Source organism: Nycticebus coucang, chromosome 7, assembly GCF_027406575.1.
Source record: "Nycticebus coucang isolate mNycCou1 chromosome 7, mNycCou1.pri, whole genome shotgun sequence".
Classification (NCBI taxonomy): Eukaryota; Metazoa; Chordata; class Mammalia; order Primates; family Lorisidae; genus Nycticebus; species Nycticebus coucang.
This window is the reverse complement of record NC_069786.1, coordinates 25,831,559-25,851,568: the sequence shown is the minus strand read 5'-3', so window position 1 is coordinate 25,851,568 and position 20,010 is coordinate 25,831,559.

Here is a 20,010-nt window from a genome sequence, read left to right as displayed (position 1 = left end):
CTGCCAGCACCTTGATTTTAGACTTCTGGGCACTAGAACAGTAAGAATATAAATTTTTTTTTTAAGATGCCTAGTTTGTGATGATATGTTATAGCAGCAACAAGAAACTAATCCATTGCTCTACTTTCTCTGCCTAGAATTCCCTCCCCAGCCCCATTTACTGTTTGACATCTTATTATCTTGTTTATTTTTAATGGCACCCCTCACACATGTGTCCACCACAGAGCCCACTCTGATCCCTCAAGCTCATAGTTAGCTCTGTTTGGGGATGATAGTCTGTGCTTCTCTTTCAGAATTGAAGCCATTATTCTTGCCACTCAACATAGCTGGTTACAAATCACAATAACTAAGAAAATGCCGTGAAGGCTATGTTAACCAGTTTGATGAAAACATTTCAAATTGTATATAAAACCAGCACATTGTACCCCATGATTGCATTAATGTACACAGCTATGATTTAATAAAAAAAAAAAATCCTACCTCTGCCCCTTGTTAACTGCAGATAGATGGGCGGACAACTTAACTACTCTTCCTTATAAAACTTATTACATATATCACCTCATATGTGTACAAAAACTCTGAGAAATTGGTGATAATAATACCAATTATTATACCAATTGGTGATAATAATACCAATTTCTCAGAGTTTTTGTACACATATGAGGTGATATATGTAATATTCTTGATATAAAGGGAACAGTCAACACCAACAATTATTATTATAGCCCTTTGTAGACTTGTCCATGCCATGATAGTTACTCGAGCACCTCTTTTCTTCCTCACTGGACCACATCCCTCTTGCTGGACCAGTCCGTGATCATCTTTATGCCACTTCTCCAAAAATGACAGTGTCACAAACCCTTTTAGGGTATTAGTCTTCAATAAGCATTCAAAATTCAATAGTCTTGAATTTTTAAAGAAACTGTATCTCCTGGTTCTGTTTTGTCATCTGTGATTGGACTCTTCTAGCTCCAACAGCTATAGTCCATGAGCCCATGTTGCAACAACAAGGCTGCCCTATGTTTGGGGAACACAAAAATACTGTCTGTTGCTTTCAGAACAGCACAATTGTCTGTGTGCCTGTGTGTGTCCACATGTGCATGCTTGTGCCAAATAGCCCACCCAGAATAAAATCTGCAGAAGTGGCCCGTGGGCTCTTAGATGTTGCCGTGTGACCCTTCTCTAGTTTGACTTTGGAGTTAGTATGCTGTTTCAGGAATTAACTTTGTTTTTCTGAACTTGAAAATTAGCACTTTTCTTGAACATTGTTATTAATGGCACTTGCTCTGGATGTGAATTGCCTAGGTTCATATGTCACATCTGCTTCTTATTAGCTGTGTGGTCCAGGCAAAATGACTTAGCTGCTCTCTGCCTCAGCTTTCTCACAATGAAATGGTAATCTCAGGGTTCGGGGAGGGTGGTAATAAGTTGGCATGGGTTCCTAGAATTGGGCCTATGATAAACACTTCCTAAATGTTAGCTCTCACTGTCATCACCATCATTAACATTACCTTTATCTTCATTGTCATCATCACTCCAAATCTGTGCCTAATAAGAACCGAGCAGGGTCAACACCATTTTTTGTTTCTAATGTGTTTTTTGTTCACAAGCTTACACATTGTGAAGACCTCATTCCCTTCCCTCTGTTCTTATTTGCCTTTTCCTCAGTAACTCTCAACTTACTCCTTTACAGCTCATTTCTGTAATTGAAGGAAAAGGATTAATAGGGGGACAAACAGAGAGCAGAATCCCTTGTCACTAAGAATCTGCTGCTCATTAGACGTCCTAACAGTATACTACATCTCATGTGCAACAACAGTGAAGCTTTCTTTTGCTTCCTGGCTGAGCTGCAGGCAGACAGGATTGGTCTCCAAAACCAACCGAGAAAACTCAATTTCATGCTCCTGGTCCACCCATTCCTACCGCTAGAGAGCACTGTACCCATAGGTTTGGATTCTTCATCCTCGGTTTATAAGAATGAGAGTGGCTCAGAAAATACACAAAGAAATTTCTCAACAGGATTAGTTGGTGTGAAAAGGTACCTCCCAGGATTAAATGAAGAGCTTTTAGAATCGGTTGGTGTATGGAACCATCCTGTGTTTTCTTAATTCCCAGTAAGATGATTAGCTAGCAAGGAGAAAATTAGGTAATTTCCTCTGAAGTTCTGAAGTTACTGCATTAGTCCTCTAATGAAGTAGCAACCATCTTCTTCACCCCTGCTCCCACCCCTCACCTTTCAGTCCTGAAATATAATGTTGCTACTTGGGCAGATAGAACTTTGAACTTAAAAATGGGAATTAAGTGATACCAACAAAATGGTGTGGATTAGAGTAATACCTACATAGCTGAAATGAATTAAACAATTAAAGATGCTTTCCTGCATGTTTCCTTTAGATAGAAACTGCACCTGCAATTTGTGGTTATCTGCAAAAGTAGTTTTTAGAATGTAAAGTGTCAAACTATATTAGTATATTTTTCATTACATTTGACTCATTGAATATGTGGAAATTATCCATCGAATGTGATTGTGATGATTGTCACATAAAGTTATGTCTGAGTGGAGTGGAAGGGAGAGAAACTGAACAGTATCTCCAAATGAATTAGACATTTTTAGAGCAGAGAAATGAGAATGCCAGTGAAGAAAGGATGAATTTCTGATTTTTGCCTTTGAGAATTTACACTCTAAGGAGAGAAAGAAAACATCTCCGTCTATAAGGAGAATTTAGTAAGATATGCAGAAGCAAATGTCTGTTAATTTAGGACAAAGTATAGAGTGCATCTGTTGCTAGTAGGCTGCATGTCAACCGGAATGAAAGGGAACACGGAAAATGTCCGAGAAGGAATGGATTTCAAGTTTGCTAAAATTGAAGAGAGAAGTGTGGTTTGGTGAAGGGTGGGAAAATGGCATTTGGGGGGACTGTGTGTGCCAGGTGAAACATGCCATGAGCAGATGGGAGGAGATGGCCTATTGAAGTCATTTCATCTTGACAGTAGAGTCTGACCTTAGAGTGGAAACTACATTTCCTTGAGGATACCAATTTACCTTTAGAATCAGGAGTATGGCTCACCATTGAGGAAATCTCAGTCATAACCCTCTCTTTTTAAAAGTGTGATGCCCTACACATAAAAACATTTTTTCAAGATTGAGTAATTGAGCCGGGCGTTGTGGCGGGTGCCTGTAGTCCCAGCTACTCGGGAGGCTGAGGCAGGAGAATCGCTTGGGCCCAGGAGTTGGAGGTTGCTGTGAGCTGTGTGAGGCCACGGCACTCTACCGAGGGTAATAAAGTGAGACTCTGTCTCTACAAAAAAAATAAAAAGATTGAGTAATTGGTTGGTTACTCAGTGACTATTTGTAAAACAGATTTTCTTTAGAAACAAGACTGAGGGTACTTTATTTTTTTCAAAATAATTTCTTTCTATGTAGCCTTCATTTAGGAAATCAGTGTGAAGTGTTTCCACACAATTGAGAAGCAGTGGTTGAGGCCCAGTTGTTCCTGGAAATAAAGAACAGAGTTGACAGGGAGGCAGGGAGTGGGCTTAGTCACGCTGTCTCTTCTAAGCCTTAGCTGCTTCATCTGGAAAGGGAAATACTTTTGTCCACTATTGTTAACTACATGGCCATGGAATAGAAAACAGAAGGGAAAACTCTCTGAGGAGTGAAGACAAAACAAAGATGGCTATCATTATTATAAAAGGCTCTGCTAGATTTAACAATATCTTCATTTGCATGCCTCCTTGTCAACCTCTGTAGGAAAAGACTTATCTCAGCATTGGACCAAATGTTTTATTTTCACATCCTCTGGATTCAGAACCTCATAAAACTAGTGTTTATTGAGCACTTATTATGTGCCAGGTACTGTTGGAGGCCCTTTTCTTCTACCAGAGAGCTAAAGAAACGCAAAGATCCATGAGTAAGCTCTTTTAATATTTTTATTATTGCATGATTACTTGATTCGACTTGCTTCCCTTTTGAGAGATGGAGAAATATAGAAAACCAGTCGCAAAAAAGGCATGATTGTAAAATTTAAAAAAAATTTATTTGAGTGCTCATTAAAGGTATCCAATTACATCACTGCCAAATGAGTCAGCCCAGAACTGTGCTGTGTTTCCTCCAGCATCTCCAGGCCACATCTGGTCCTTTATTGGCCTCCTGGGTGCTGTCTGGGGCCTATCTCTTTAAGCTGGCAGTGCCCAGTGGAGCAGTCAGAGACGGCATCAGCGGCAGAGGCGGCTGCTGCTTTACATTTGGCTGCTGTTTTGAACACGGCTGCCGGTGGATTTTAAGTATTCTAATTAATTGCACTTTTTAATTGTGCAAGTTCTCCAGGGTTTCTGAAATGAAGGGCATTGGTTTTGGAAAAGGAAAATCAACCACCAGCTGTTCTCGTCTGTGTGTCTTTTTTCTGTGGGTCAGATGCACACGGCTTTTAGGGACCGCTCAGGGGAGGGATGTGGTCCCTGACTTTTGAACCACAGCAGGCAGAGTTATGGGACTTGTGGTACAATCCAAGGTCAAAAATAAAGCACTGCGTGATCAATTACCCAAGTAATCTGGAAGGAGGCCTTGAGTGTGTTGGGGACATTGCAACTGGTGATTCTGGAGAAGCAGGCTGAACACAGGAAAGGGAGGTGGGGGTGTCACTATATCTGGAAGTCAACACCAGAGCACCTGGGGACTATCACAGCCCAGGCTCAAAGATTGGAGCGCTCTGATCTAAAATCAGATCAACTGAGATGGAGAGTCCCTGTAGGCCTTGAATATCTGCTGGACCTGGTCCCTTGGCGGGCAGGCACATTTCTGCTTTTACCCTCCTGCCTACTTGCCATGGTGCTCAGGCGTTCTCTGTAGAAGCAGCGGCTCACAGGGGTGGGGGGGTGGGAGCAAGAGCTGCTTTCTCAGATGATCCTGAGGCCTGATGCAGGCATATTGCCGGGGACACCACTGTCCTTCCGTGTGTGCTCCTAGACTCAGTTTCCACACTGCCTCTTCTACACAGCTTCCCCAAGGCCTCTGGGCTTGGTTGGGTGGCTTGCCTCTTGCGTCTCCAGTGGCTGTGGCACATTCCTTTGTAAAGATTTACTGGTCTCACTACTTAGACTGTAAACTCCTCAAAGGCGAGCACCGGTACCTCACATGGTGCCGGGACAAAGAAGGTGCTCAGTCAATATTTGCTGAGGAAGCATGAAAGTCTCAATAGAGGTTTTCAAAACTTCAGTCATTTGGGGGCCACTTTCCCAATGATTGTCATGTCTGAGGACACCTTGTAATTTAACTTGGCATTTTTCATCAAATCCCTTTTAAATGAAATCACTTTTTTAAAAACTCACCGGTTTTTAAGAACTAACATCTAAAGTGACAACCTTGCTCTGTTGGCAATGTCTATATTTTTATATATGTTAACATGAGTGAGCAGGAATTAAAGCAAAGGCTGTATCTGAACACTCACCCTGCACACCTCTTAGGCTGCATCACATGCTACAGGTCCTCGTGAACTAATTTCCCTGCCCCTTCCCCTGCTGATGACATTGCCACAACTTTTCTACTGTCCCAACTGCTGCCAGCGTGTGACCATCCCAGCCAGCCCCATTGCTTTCAGCTGCCCTCTGTCCCACAGGCCTGGCTTTCTCCTTCTGTGTAAACTGGGTCTAGTGAGCCTTCTCTTCCCCCACAGCCTTACTCTCCAGAGGGCCATGATTCTTTATATGAGAGGTGGATTAGAATCTATGACAAGGTATTAAATATTAACAAGATGACACAAATGAATATCAACCATGGGCTCCAGGAAATAGAATCCGGGACCACAGGTGGGAGATTTCTGCAAGGAAAAAATTGGGGTTGGAGGCACCTTTTGGCTTCTCTCACCTTTGGGTATGATATGTCTTGATACTTATTTATTTAATTGAAAAGTATTATATGACCACTACTTCCTCCATTTCCGAAAGAAACCATCCTAGCTTCCCTAACTTTTCAGTCCGTTGGTTATTTTGATTCCCTCTTTTCTGAATTCTCCCTAGTTTCCTTCATGGGTTTTTCTTGGTAGAGTAGAGGTAGAAAATTGATCAGCTACTTCTGGGGAAATAAAGGACTCAGTGCTTGGGTTTCTGAGCCTGTTTCCCAATCACACTCAGCTGCTCTATAAACACTGGTGTCAGGAAGGTTTATGGGACAAGTATCTCCTCTGGGCCCAAAAGAGCAGATTCAATTCTCACCTCTGTGAGTTTCCAGCTCTGTGCCTTTGACCAAATCATTATCTTCTCTTCTCAGCTTTTGTGGATGTAAAAGAAGGAGAACAATAGTGTCCTTATCCCACTAAGGCAGGCTTATTGTGAGGAGTAAGGCAGTGTATACTGTCACTCCTGAGCCAGCTCCATCGCAGAGTGCCTGGTACAGAGACTGGGGCAGGCTGTGTTGGAAATGTCGATGATCCCTCAAGGGCAACTTGTCTCTTCTCCTTGAGACTGAGATCCATCTTACCACATTGGCCCTTCTCTGGGTGCTTCAGAGACTATGAAATCCAATAGAAGATGTCCAGGGATCCAGAAGGCTACAGACCCTTGGAGCATTTGTATACGATCGTGTAGATGTATGCAGTTGACACTGACTATAGTACTTCTTTTATCCTTTAAATTGGGTGAACAGAGCCTGCAATGCTTAGCCTTTGCATTCTAAGGTCTCCTTGTTTTGGTCCCACTGCTCTAAAATGTCTGTAGAGCAGGCCCTCAGCCAATTCTTGGGCAGTGTCTGCCAGGCTTGTCTTAAAGCCAAATACAAGCCTGCTGGGCCAAGAGTGGTTTTTGGCCCAGAGAGGCCACAACACCTCATATCCAACAGGGAGGGGAATCCACTGCCCATAAAACTCAGTAAAAAAGAACAAAAAGGGACATTGAAGTCAGTATAACTCCCAGGGAGTTTCAATGGAGTCTGACATGTAAAGGCTCAAATTCTGGAATCTTCTGTCGGATTGCAGCCTCCCAGCATGGAGGTGACACTCCCAGGGACTTAGTGACCTCATTTTGCTCTGGAGAGACACGGATAGGTATCACAAGACTCTCATCTGACTAGGTCTGAATGGCAGCCTCTGTTTAAAGACATTGTCTGACAGGGCCAGCCAGGATGATGTAGGATGTCAGCAGAGCCCTGACAAGGGCAGCAGAGCCACACAAACAGTGCTTTCCTCTGAGATGGCTGGAACCAACCCCATGCGTCCAGAGGCTCACTTCATAAGCTTCTTCTTCCCCCTGTCTCCACCCCAATGCAAAATGATGTAACTGTGATAACTAACCATGACGAGCTTCCTCACTTGCATAAATCCATCTGTGGTATTTGTGCTTGGTTTGGAACCTTTGTCATCACAGATCACGCCTAATCCAGATACATGCCTAAACTTAGTTCCCAGTCTGCAACGTTATTAGTGAGTTATGTTGGTTTGAGATGAAGGTAATACATTGTCAGCAGGCTAGGCAGCTGGAGGAGGGAGCACTGCATGTTCCCATGGGACCTGAATGAAAACATGATGCCTAATATTTCAGCAAGTGCCTCCCCCTTCCCCTCGGAACCATTGCAAAACCAGCCATTAGGGCTGCTACTGGAATCTTGGCACATTCCTTCTGCCTTGTTGCTGGGAATCATTTGTAAAGTTCTGTTGTGGCGATGTACTAGAATAATACTAATCATGTCCAACTCTGTTATTTCTTTCACACGAGGGACTCTGTGTTAGTAACCAACTCAGAGCCTATCCCAAAAATCAATTTATTTCTCTCTGTGGCTTTAGGATGGAATTTCTTCTTTAAAAATCACGCATTTTGATTACAGTTGACCCTTCTCTAGTCTAGAGATAAACTCAGGCCAGAAACCATCAATCTGAATGATGTTTCCAAGATCATTTCTTGGTTTGACTTTATCTATATAGAAATAAGTGAATGAGTAGGGGCTATAGAAGGAGTGTGTTAGCAAGAAGTATTAGATCTGACTTAGTAGTCTAAGTGGCATCATGACATAAAATGGCTGTTGTCTTTTTATAATTAAAAATTGTTGGGGGTGGCCAGATAACTCTTGAGCGTGGTAAAAACTCAATAGTACCAAAAGATAAACAGAATGAAAGTGAAGCATCACACTCCAGACCCTCAACCACACAGTACACCTGGTCCAGGCGGCAGTTGCTCCCAGATTCTTTTTGTCATTGCAGAGTCTATGCATATAGAACGCATTAGAACATAAGCTTCACGTCCCACATTTTATCTTGTTCAGTACCATTATCTTCTGCTTCCAGATTAGTGCCAGGCATGTGAGAAGAGCTTAATAAATATTTGTTGAATGAATGAATAAGCATAAATGCAAACACACACACACATAGGTCGTGTACTAGCTATACCACTCTGCACCTGGTTTGTTCACTTACTATATTTTATAGCTATACCTATAGAGTTGCCTAATTATATCAGCAGTTGCCTAGTATTCCTGCACATGAATATACATAATCTAATTTTATCAATCTACTACCCTGTTTCCCAGAAAATAAGACATCCTCCGAAAATAAGACCTACTTACAGGAAAGATAAGACGTCCCCTGAAAATAAGACCTAGCGCGTCTTTGGGAGCACACCTTAAAATAAGACATTTTTGGGGAAACAGGGTAGTAATGGGCATTTTGGTTATGTCCATCTTTTATCTATTCAGAATAAGTTGCAACAATATCTATATGTCTATGTCTTCATGGCTATTTTAAGTTTATAAGAAAAATTTCTAGTTAGGTTGAGAGTATTTATAAAATTAATTCTTGGAATTACTTAGTCAGAGCATCTGTATATGAAATGGCTACCTTCTAAGTAACTAACCATTCATTTCAAACTTTGAAGAGAGTTTCTTATTCTCATTGGAAATGAAAAACATTTCTCCCTTTGCCTGGAAGTCCCTTTCCTTGCTCTTTAATTAGAAAGTTCTTAGTTAATTTTCTGGTATCATACAAATGTCACCATTTCCATGCAGTCTCCATTGACCTCTGCAGGCAGAATTAATTATTATCTCTTCACTGGGTACCTAGCTCTATGGCAGCAGGATCACATGAAATTATCTTTTACTGATGTACCTACTTCCCCAACTAGACTGAAAAGGTCTAATATTGGAGCAGAACAGATGGGATAAAAACAGGGTTGGGAATGAAGGTGAGTTGTCCGGGCTGCAGGGAGAGTTATCCCTAAGAAGGCAGTGTGGTGGCGAGGGTTCCAGCCTCGTGTCTTCACCAGAAGAAACAAAGACACATTCAAACTTGTTCAAAGAAGCAAATACTTTGTGAAGGGAAGCTTATGGAGCATTAAATGAAACAGTTCTCCCAGGAGCTAAGGAAGGTATATAAGTTATCTAATGCTGTGTAGCAAATTACTTCAAAACTTAGTAGTTTAAAACAATAAACATTTATTATCTCATAGTTTCTTTGGGTCAGAAATTCAAGAGCAGCTTTAATCAGCTATTTCTACCTCAAGCTTTCCCATGAAGTTGTAGCCAATTATCTCCAGGCTCAACTAGCAGGATTTTTTCCCAAGCTCACTCATGGGGCTCTTGGCAGGCCTCAGGTCCTTACCGGCTGGTGCTGAAAATCTCTTTCCCCCCAGGTGGGCTTCTTCATAGATGGCCTGAGTTTCCTATGGACATGGCGGTTTGCCTCTCCCAGAGTGAGTGATCAAGGAGAGAGAATCCAAGACAGAAGCCACAGTGTTGTCGCCTAACCCCCAAAGTGGCATGCTGTCACTCCTATTCTGTTCACCTATGTACCAGCTCTGTGAGAGGAAGTTCAAGGGTGTGAATCCCAGCAGGTGGCCGTCCTTAGGTGCCATCATGAAGGCTGCTTACCAGAGAAATGACCTGCAAAACACTAGACCTCATAGGAACCAGGACTGGAAGACACTAAGCTACCAAATATACATTTTATTGACTCTTGTAGGGATGATTTGGTCTCTCTGCAGGGTCACTGCTACCTCCCACACACCTACTTATCTCCCTCCAATTTTACTCACTGACTTGCTCTCCTCACCTTATCAGTTTGTGCGTGGTCTTACAAGGGCTCTCTGGTCCAGCCCTACACATGCTTACATAATTTTATTTCTCCTTCCTAATTGCTAGTACCTCAGTGACTGAATTCTAAATCTCACAAGAGCAATCTGGTTGTACTTGATAGTATTGCCACAGGGACTAATGAGATTGTATGTGCTCACTGTCATTGTCTATACCTAGAGCTTATTTGGGGTGGTATTTCTGGAAGCAAATGGATAGAGTCAGAGGATGTATTTCTATATATTTAATTCACTTATTTATTCAACACATATTTATTAATAATTTTCTTCCTTTCTGTTAGAATTTGCTTTTTGGTTATAACATACCTTTTGAAATTACATTCATGGTTGACTAACCATCACATTACTCACAAAAGCTGTTTCAGGATTTTTTTTCTTTTAAAAAAATTCTTTACAGGTGCCCAGTTTCCCTGGGGCCTTCTCTCACTTTCCATAGATAACATCTTTATTTCCTTTCCCAAGAAGAGGTAACAGTGGGTAATGGAAAAAAATCCCAGTCTTGGCACAAGAAGGTGTGAATTTCAATCTTGGCTCTGCTGCTGACTCTTTGGAAAGTTACCTATCTTCGTGGAACTGGTTTTCTCCTCTATAAAATGGTTATAAAAAAGCTGACCTCACATAAGAGAACATAGGATATGGTAGTGAAGAACACAGACTTTGAAACGAAACCATTGGGTTCAAGTGCTGCATCTGCCTTTCACGGGCACCTCACACAAGAGGTTAACTAACCTCTTGGTGCCTTGGTTTCCCCGTCTGTAATACGAGATGACGACATCAGCACGGTGACTATGGTGTGGGGCTGGAAAGACTCTATGGGCTGATGTAAGTAAACAACCTAGCATGTATTCATAGCTACATAAATGCATGTATGTTTTTATATGCATATGGTTTTGTTCCTGTCTCTAAGAACAAATGATAAGATTTTACTAACAGACATAGGAACAAAGCAAAGAATACATGTATTCGTAGGTTGGAAGTCATGAGTTCCTCCTTCTTACCATGTCCCTCCAGATAGGTTTTGCATCGTCATTCCCTCATTTTTGCAACATCAGGAAAAAGTACGGTTTGTGACTGTTACCTGTCTCTAGCTCTTCATCACCAGCTTTATGAAGAGAGAGTCATGTTGATACTTCATTTTTTAACAACTCTGACCCCACTGACTCTCGGGTCTGGCTTCTGGACTCTGCTGCCTTCCTCACACTTCCCTTCGCTGGAACCACTTCCTTCTAACACACCGTGGGCCTCTTTAGTTGAGCCCATCCACAGGGACCGTCCATCTTGAATTCTGTCCTACACCACGCCCCTTTGTAAAAACTTGAACCATCCTCTTATTGTTTTTAACATGCCCTTCCGCCCCCCTTTGGTATGTCCTCCTAGTTCCTAAGTGTGTTCTCAATAGTGTTTCCTGTTACAAGTCTATCCTCTCCACGGCCTTAAATTCTCCTCTCTGCGAGGGCCCTTTCAAATATATGGATGTGGCTCTAGCTTTCCTTTTTGAGTTTGAGTCCTTTGAATTACAGATCCCACATGCCTGAAACCAAGTGCATCATGCATCTTTCCCTTTAACTGCTCAGTCTTCTCATTTCTGTGACTGGCACTGCCCTTGCCCTGGGCACCAAGGGTCAGAATCAGCCACCCATTGTTTCGCTCACTGAGATCTCAACATCCATTGTGTGATAAGCATTAAACTGGACACTGGGAATACAAACATGCCCCCGACTATCTTTGGGTTTAAAGGTTAAGGGAAGGATGGATGTCCCGATGGAAGATGGAAGTGAGTGTGGTGGGTGGGGCTCAGATAAGGGCGTGGTCTGCTTTGCCCAGGGAGGAGGAACTCAGAGAAAAGGCTGCAAGGAGGAGGTGAAGCTTGACTAAATGTTAGCGGCGGGAAGACTTTCAAAAGAGAGAGAACTCAAACAAGGGAGAGTCTGAGCCAAGGCAAGAGGAGAGAAACAGCCGAGAGCTGTCAGGCCCTCGGCAGCTCCGCACCAGGCACGCTGCCAGGGGCCGCTCCCGGCAGGCCGACTGAGATGGCTCCGGCCTGTGTCCTCGCCTTGCCCTCCCGGTTCTCCAGTTCCCTATTCAGTCCTGCGTCACTTCATTATTGTTTGGACTTATTAACTTTTTGTTATGAAACACTAAGAACGCATACAAAAGAAGACACTGTAACGAATTTCCATCCACTCATCATAAGTTCACCAGTAAGCAACCCAGTCTCCTTTTATCCACAAACATTCCTGAAAGGAAGAACATTTTAACAAATATAACCACAATGTATAATTTACACTAAAATTGCCAATAGTTTCTTAATGTTATTAGACACCCAAATGTCGTATATGGTTTTATTTTTTGTAGTTTGTTTTTACCAAGATCCAGAAACAGTCTGTGTTTGTGATTAGTTGATAATTTTTAAGGATATTCTAATCTAAATGTTTTTCCCTCCATTCCCCCCCCCCCTTGCAACTTATTTGTTTAATCAAACAGGTCTTTTAGTCTGGACCTTGTTAATTGTATCTTTGTGGTGTCATTAGAGATAGTCCACTATCCCTGTGTTTTGTATACATTGGTTGGTAGTTCTATAGATGTGGCGCAATGGTGATATTCTATTTCTATCATTCCTTATTCATTTATTGGCAGAACTACTTCCCTTAAGATAAAGTTCCCTTCATTTGATGTTTGGGTTCCTAGCACTGCATCTCATGCAGGAAAGGAAAGATAAATGCATGATTATTTTCCTTACTGGATGGTTTCCTAGTGTCTTCCGAGAATGACCAATTACTGTCTTCCTTTTTAACGTCACTAGGAAAGTGTGGATTTTACCTGCATATGCTGTGTTCTAATTCACTGCAATTGTTACCCTGATTTGAAGCTTGAATGGCCCTGTGCTTGGGCTGCGGTGGTTCTTCCAAGTTGGCTCTTAGTTCTTTTTCCCAACCCCCTAGTCCTTTCTGAAATAAGATATTCCAGACCCATACTGTATGTTTCCTGCCCCAGACTTAAAGTCAGCCACATCTTCAAGAAATTTCCTGATTCCTTTTAGTGGAAAATGTATTTCAAGACCACAGTTTGAGTACTAGCATTCTCCATTATTTGAACCTTGACTGTCATATCAAACTTGACCCACCAGCTTCAGATTCCTATATACTTTTGTACTTCAAATGTGCTGTGTTTTTCCTGCCACATCTTCCTGAAGCCCCACAATAGTTACATTTTGCTCACTTGCATGTGGCCATTTTCAGCAGCCTCCTGATTTTCCAGGTCCACATGGAAGAGATTCCGAACCTGCTTTCCAGCATGGTCTCACCTGAGGTCCTTGCTGCAATCCCAGCTTCCTCCCCTGACACACTCTCATACCAGCCAAACTCACCCACTTGTAGTTTCATGATCCTGCCTCCTGTTTTCCTACCTTTGTGTGCTTTTTCACGCTTTTCCTTCATTTGGAATCCCCTTTCCTCTGTACCTCTGTCTTTAGATGTCCTTGGAGACAAGCTGATTCCAGGGCTGGGTCAGGAAATGAACCAGCCTTTCCTTAAATACCACCTCTGCTTTGGGGGCTTGCCTGTCCCCTCATAATGAAAGCTCTTCTCTCTCTGAACCCCTGTAGCTCTGCCTCAAGCACCGACATATTGCTGGTGGGACCATGAATTTCTAAAGGGCTGAGATCTTGGCTTATTTATTCTTTAAATTCCTGGTGTTAACATTTCCCTTATACATAGACAATACTCCGATAAATGTCTGTAGATTCAAGAAACAGACAAATGCCTAAATGAACACTTTATGTTCTGTGTGGTGTTCTGATTACTAGCTTCCCATCCCATTCTCACTCCCCTTCAATTGTAATCATGACCTCCTTGGCGGCAGGGATGGGGATTCCCCTCTTCTCTCCCTCTCACAGCCCCTAACACAACACAGAGCTTAACTTAGAGTAGCCGCTCACTGCACACTGGCTGAATTGAATTTATGATGCAAAAGAGAAGATTTTAAATCCAAAGGCACACTCTTACTTTAGCCAGCAAATGTTTGAGCTTCTGACTTGCTCTGTTCTCCCTCAGTGACAGAGAATTTTGGAGCCAAAGGAAAGCCCAATTTCACTTTTAGAGTTTTCCCATTATGCACTTTAGACTAGGCCAGTTTAATATTGCAATTCTTGTCTCCCTCCTTCTTATTCTTTGTTTTTTATTTTCTCTCTCTCTAAAGCATCCTGTGTGGTTGAGCCTCTTTTAGGCCCATCTCAGAGGCTCACTGTGACAGAGAAAAAACTTCCCAGAATACAGTCCAAGAACAAACAACCATTGACCCTGGAGATGATAGCACAAAAATGCTATTGACAAAAGATGGTCAGAGAGCGGTTGCCTTTATTTGGACAGAGTGAGAAAAGAGCTCCAAGTGAGTCTGTTAGCCAAGCACAGCCTGGGTGTTCTATTGCTCTTTGTGGGAGCGTCACGTGCTTACGATATCTGTAACTAGGGAAGGGATCCAGAGCCTTCAGTGGTTGCACAAGTGTGCTTATGGGTGATGCTATAAACTCATCCTGCTGGCCAGAGCTGGGCTTAAATGCTTAGGCTGAGTTTTTAGGCCTATGCTCTTTCTGCCGTACTAATATCCCTTTCTTTCATGAGGAAACTCAGAATTGTTTCTTTGTTTCTATTGAAATGCTGAAGTCACAAGACATAGTGGAACCTGGGTATTCTGGAACGTGCTTTCTCATTCCCTTTCTTCCAGTAACAAGCCGCAAGACACTGGATTTGTCCTCTTATTGAGTTGGTCTTCAGTCTCTTTATACACCAAATATCTATCTAATCTTAGAGTACTTTCTAACTCTGAATAATATTCACAACTTTCATGCTATTGGAAATTCTGGCGATTTAAGGAATTTCTAAAGGGATCTTTTGATGATTATTTTGAACAAATCATCAAGTCTCGAATTCTCAACTCTGATTTGTAAGACTCCTCCCAACATGTAGGATTTTGAACACAAAAGGGGAGTTTGCAAAAATAGCAATACCTGGCCTGAGTGCTTGCTCTTTTAGCTCAGCCTTTACAGCCTCCTCTTCCTCTCCCAGGTACAGAGAACACCCATTTGTTAAGGATATTCGACTTACTTGTAGGAAGAGGAGGATATCTGGCCATCCCAAGCCAATATAAAAAATTAAGTTCTTTCCTGATTCTTGAGTATTCAATGCAGCCAGCCCAGGTTTTGTTATTATACAAAGAAGGTTAACGATTTCCATTCCCCAAAAGCCTCCTCTGCTAAGCATGGGGCTGAATGCTCATGTCTAGTTCCTACCTGAATTCATACAACAGTTCTCTCGGGTGATCATTATTTTGCACAATTTACATGTGAACCGGGTGGTGCCTGTGGCTCGAGGAGTAGGGCACCAGCCCCATATGCCAGAGGTGTCAGGTTCAAACCCAGCCCTGGCCAAAAACTGCAACAAAAGAAAACAAAAACAAACAAACAAAAAAACAGTTTACACGTGAACCTAGTAGAGAGAAGGTGCTCATCAAAACGTTATTATGAAAGAGGAGAAAAAGAGGAACTTTGAGGAGAAGAGGAGGAAGAGGGGCTTAAAGAGAAGTCATTTGCTCAAGACCACACTGAAGCCAATGCTTTGAAACCAGGTGTGCCCTATTCCAAACCTACTGTGTTAGTTCCTCTTAATTATTACATTCAAAAAGCCCTGTCAGTATCGTTCTTCTTCCACTTAGCTTTTTCTGGGTTAAGTCATCAAAGGGCTATGTCAAAAAATACCAATGCTTTCTGGGGGAGGACTGAGATGGGAACCTCTTGCCTCATGTGGATTTCTTGGTCAGATTAGCTTTGCCTTCCAGCTGGGTTTGCAGCAAAGAAATCCTGAATAGGCAAGTTCTGAGAATGGACAGGAAGAATGTGAGCTCAGGCACCTTCAGAAGCACCCCATGAGAGTGTCATCTTGGCCTTGTAGGGAGAAGGCCTGGGAAGAGATAGGAGGAGGCCCAGGCCATTCCTGCTCCCTGTATCCCTCCTTGGGGTGAGGTATTGTGCCTCAGTCCTGTGTTGTTAATAAGCTGAACACGGTTCGTCTCCATTACTGGATCAAACCTAACTGTTGACTAGAGAAGTATGGTTTGCCTGGTGCTGCTGGATGTGGTTCTGGGAATCCTCTCCTTTACTTGCTGCTGACAACACAACTTGATTTTTCCTGTTGTTCAAGTCCCCCTCGGGAGAGGAAGGCACAGCCCTCCTAGATAGGTCCCGGGGGTGGTGCCATCTCCAGCCATCGCTGCTCAATGGTGTGGCTGGGGTTTGTGAGTTCAGCTTTACTGTGAATCAGTCAAAGTTTTATTTCATGGCTCTGGCTTTTAACCCCAGCCAGCCAGCTTACAACGCTATGAGGTGTGCATGGGACAGAATGCTAGAGACTGAAGACAAAGTATTTGTCTCTATGAGTGAAGTCATTTATTTCACACGCTCCCCTGACAGACCCTCCACCCCACATTCCTCCTGCACTGACTGACATCTGGGAAGGAAATTCTTTCTTTCTCAAAGAGAAAAAACCCAAGAATGCCAAGTAAGACATTAAACGCATTGAGGGGCTGCCCCATGGCCTCTGCTGCCCACCCACTACACCCCCAAATACCACCTTCTTTCTGGTTTGGTCTTGGGCTGAGCTGAGAAGCTGATGCTACTTACTCTTGAACACTTTGGCTCCAACATGGACAAGACCTCTTACACTTCAAACATTTTAGTGTTGCTAAACCGTGAAGGAGCTTTTCAATCATTTGAATGGAAGGCAGAGGAATACCAGTGGTCATGTCCTGCCTGCTCCAGTTTGTTCCTGTTGCTCTGTATACTAAGAACTCATCTGGCTGTGGGGCAAGGTGGTGCAAGAAGCCCCATTTCAGCAGCTCTGCCTGGGGCTGACTCAGTCTGGCTAAAGATTCTTTTCTGACCTTGCTGCCACTACGTCCCTGTGGTTGGTTTTCCAGCCTTGATATCTAGTCTCCCACAGTTTTATCTGTCCTAGGTTACCCCCTAGAAGTAGATTTCCAGCCATTTTTACTACTGCCCTTTGACACTGTACCAGCTCTTAGATGGATGAAACCTTTTGGAGTTGGGTCTACTCATCCCTGGATTTGAACTTCTGGTAACTGATTTTCCTGCCTCTTTAATCTCTATAAAGGAGATTGGGCCTGGGCTGGCTGGCCCTGTTCTCTATCATGGGATTAGAAAATAAGAAAACTCTTTAGTCTCAGCTGAGGCATATAGGGTTAGAGGGTAAGGGTTAGCGCCAAGATTATAGAAGTGTGGAGATTTGATGCAAATTTCAGGAACCACAGGTTTTGTCAGGTTGAGTTAGTGTGTCAGAAGAAAGAAGGTAAAAATGAGAAACAATCATCAGGAATGAAACAATGGCACAGTGCCTAAGCATTGCATGTTCCTTAACCCCCGGATTTTACACACTTCCATTAGAGTTTGTGTGGATTTGGCAGAGCCATTCACAAAGACCAGGACAGGTAAAACCGTATTTCTGGGTCATGTCACTGGTGAACTCATTTTTTTTTTTTTTTATTGTTGGGGATTCATTGAGGGTACAATAAGCCAGGTTACACTGATTCATAATCGTACATGTTTATGGGGCACATGTGATATTTTGACACATACATACAATGTGTAATGAATGATCATATCAGGATAATTAGGATATCCATTACCTCAAACCTGTATCATTTGTTTGTGTTGTGAACATTCCAAATATTTTCTTCTAGCTATTTTGAAATATGCAATAAATTATTGTTAAGTACAGTCAGCCTACTATACTATCAAACACTAGAACCTACCCCTTCTATTTAATTATATTTTGTGCTCATTAGCCAACCTCTCTTTATTCCCACCTCTTCCCTTCCATTCCCAGCCTCTGAACTTGGTTGTGACACTGTGGTTTAATGATGGGAAGAGTGAAATAAAAATGAAAGCACAGGCAACCACATATAATATCTGTTTCTCATTCTGGGGACCTCAGAAATGAGAAGAAGGGAAGAATATCTTTTCTTCCCTTTCTAGATGACGGAGTCTGAATCTAGTTTTTGTTAGCAGTTGATTTTGTCAAGCTTACTCCAATAGAACAAATTTTTGTGTATTTTTTTTTTTTTTTTTTTTTTTGGTCAAATCCCCTTGACCTCTGAACTAAAGCAAACTCCACTGAATGTTATTGCTGAATACCTTGCGGCATGTTTACAATATGTATGAGTTTCTCTGGCTGACCTCACTGAAGGGGGCCCTTGCTTAGCCAGGGACCCATTTAGAGTGGCAGGGAATGAGAAATTATAGGCCATCTAGCCTAACCTCAGAGGTAGACAGATCTGAGAGACATTTAGGTGGAATGAGATCACAAAACATCTGGAGAAATATGAACTGATGAAAACTAGCCATTGTGGTTTTATAAAGGATAAATCTTGTTTGACAAATGTGGTGGGAAAAAAGACAGCAAGAATGAAGGAAATTATGTGGAAAGCAGAGGGTTATAGGACAGTGGATATAAACTATTAGAATTTCCAAAAGGCTTTTGACAAAGTATTGCTAAATGGGTGCACACGTTGGGTGGCATTTTGAGGGATCCCAAAGGGGTAAGCCTTAATCATTGCAATAAAGAGCTCAGTCAAGCACTAATTATCCTCGTTCTTTTCCTAAGGGCACTCTCTTAAATCCTCAGTTATTATACACTTGGAAAGTTACACTAGAGACAAGTTAGACTGTCGAGTTTAAGGTTTCCAACCTTCTCTGCAAGGTGCTGAGAGTAATAACTTGGCTTTGGAGGGTCTATAAAAGCCATTCTGGAAAGACAGCTGGGGCCACTTGAATAGGACTATAAAGCCATCAACAACATGAATTTCTAGTTGAGATGTGGAACAACTATGGCCCATAGGACAAACTCACCTGTGTTTGTGAATAAAGTTTTATTGGAACACAGCTGTGCCCATTCATTTTCACATTGTGTATGGCTCCCTTCTGTACTTCAGTGGCAGTGTTGAATAACTATGACTATATGGCCCACAAACCCTCAACTATTTACTATCTTACTGACTGTTAGCAGAAAAAGTTTGTTGATCCCTGTAGAGGAATGAACACCATGCTTGCAAGGACAGTTACTGATCCTTATCACATTAAAAGGAAACATTGAGAATAGGACAGTCTCCCGGCAAGCCTAGAGATATTTTGTGACTTAGGGGCAAGCCCCCAAGTAACTCAGTGTTCCAGAATGAAATAAGATCGATCACTCATTAGTAAGCATGTGTTAAACATCGATGCTTGGTGTTTCTTCATAGGGGTTGTGGGGAAAGAACACATGAGGAAAGAGCACATGGGGAAAAGCATATGGCAATCCTTACCCATGCAGCCCTCGTATGTCATTACTTTAACTCTCTTCCCCTTTTGTGTATCACCTTACTAAATAGCTGTTATGGAGGGGGCTTGGGGCTCTCCTGCACCTCTGGTTAGCCCACCTTTTGCAAGCTAGAACTTCAATCCATGTCATGCCTGGTTCTTTTGTGCGGCGCTGGGAGGTGTAGCGTCCCCAGTGGTGACTGATCCCTATTCTAGTTTATTGGCAACCTTGCCCAGCCAGTCATTTAAGTATCCTCCCAGTGGTTGTCTATTACTGCATTCCGTTTTCCCTCACAGTATATGTTGTTAGCACATCTATCCTGTTCAGTTATTTCCTTATATTTTGAGTGTTTCCTCTAACCACACAGATGGGTCCTGGAAGGCAGGGGTCTTACCTGTTCTGTCCACTACTGTGTATACCCAGCTCCAACATATACAAGTTGTACAACCATTCATTATTGCAGGAAAGAAGGAATGAAAGCTTACATATGAGAAGAAAGTGGTGAAGCAAGAGGATGAGCGTGAGGCAGTACAAATGCCTAGTGACACCAAATGCTCGGTGACTGATCATGTATTTG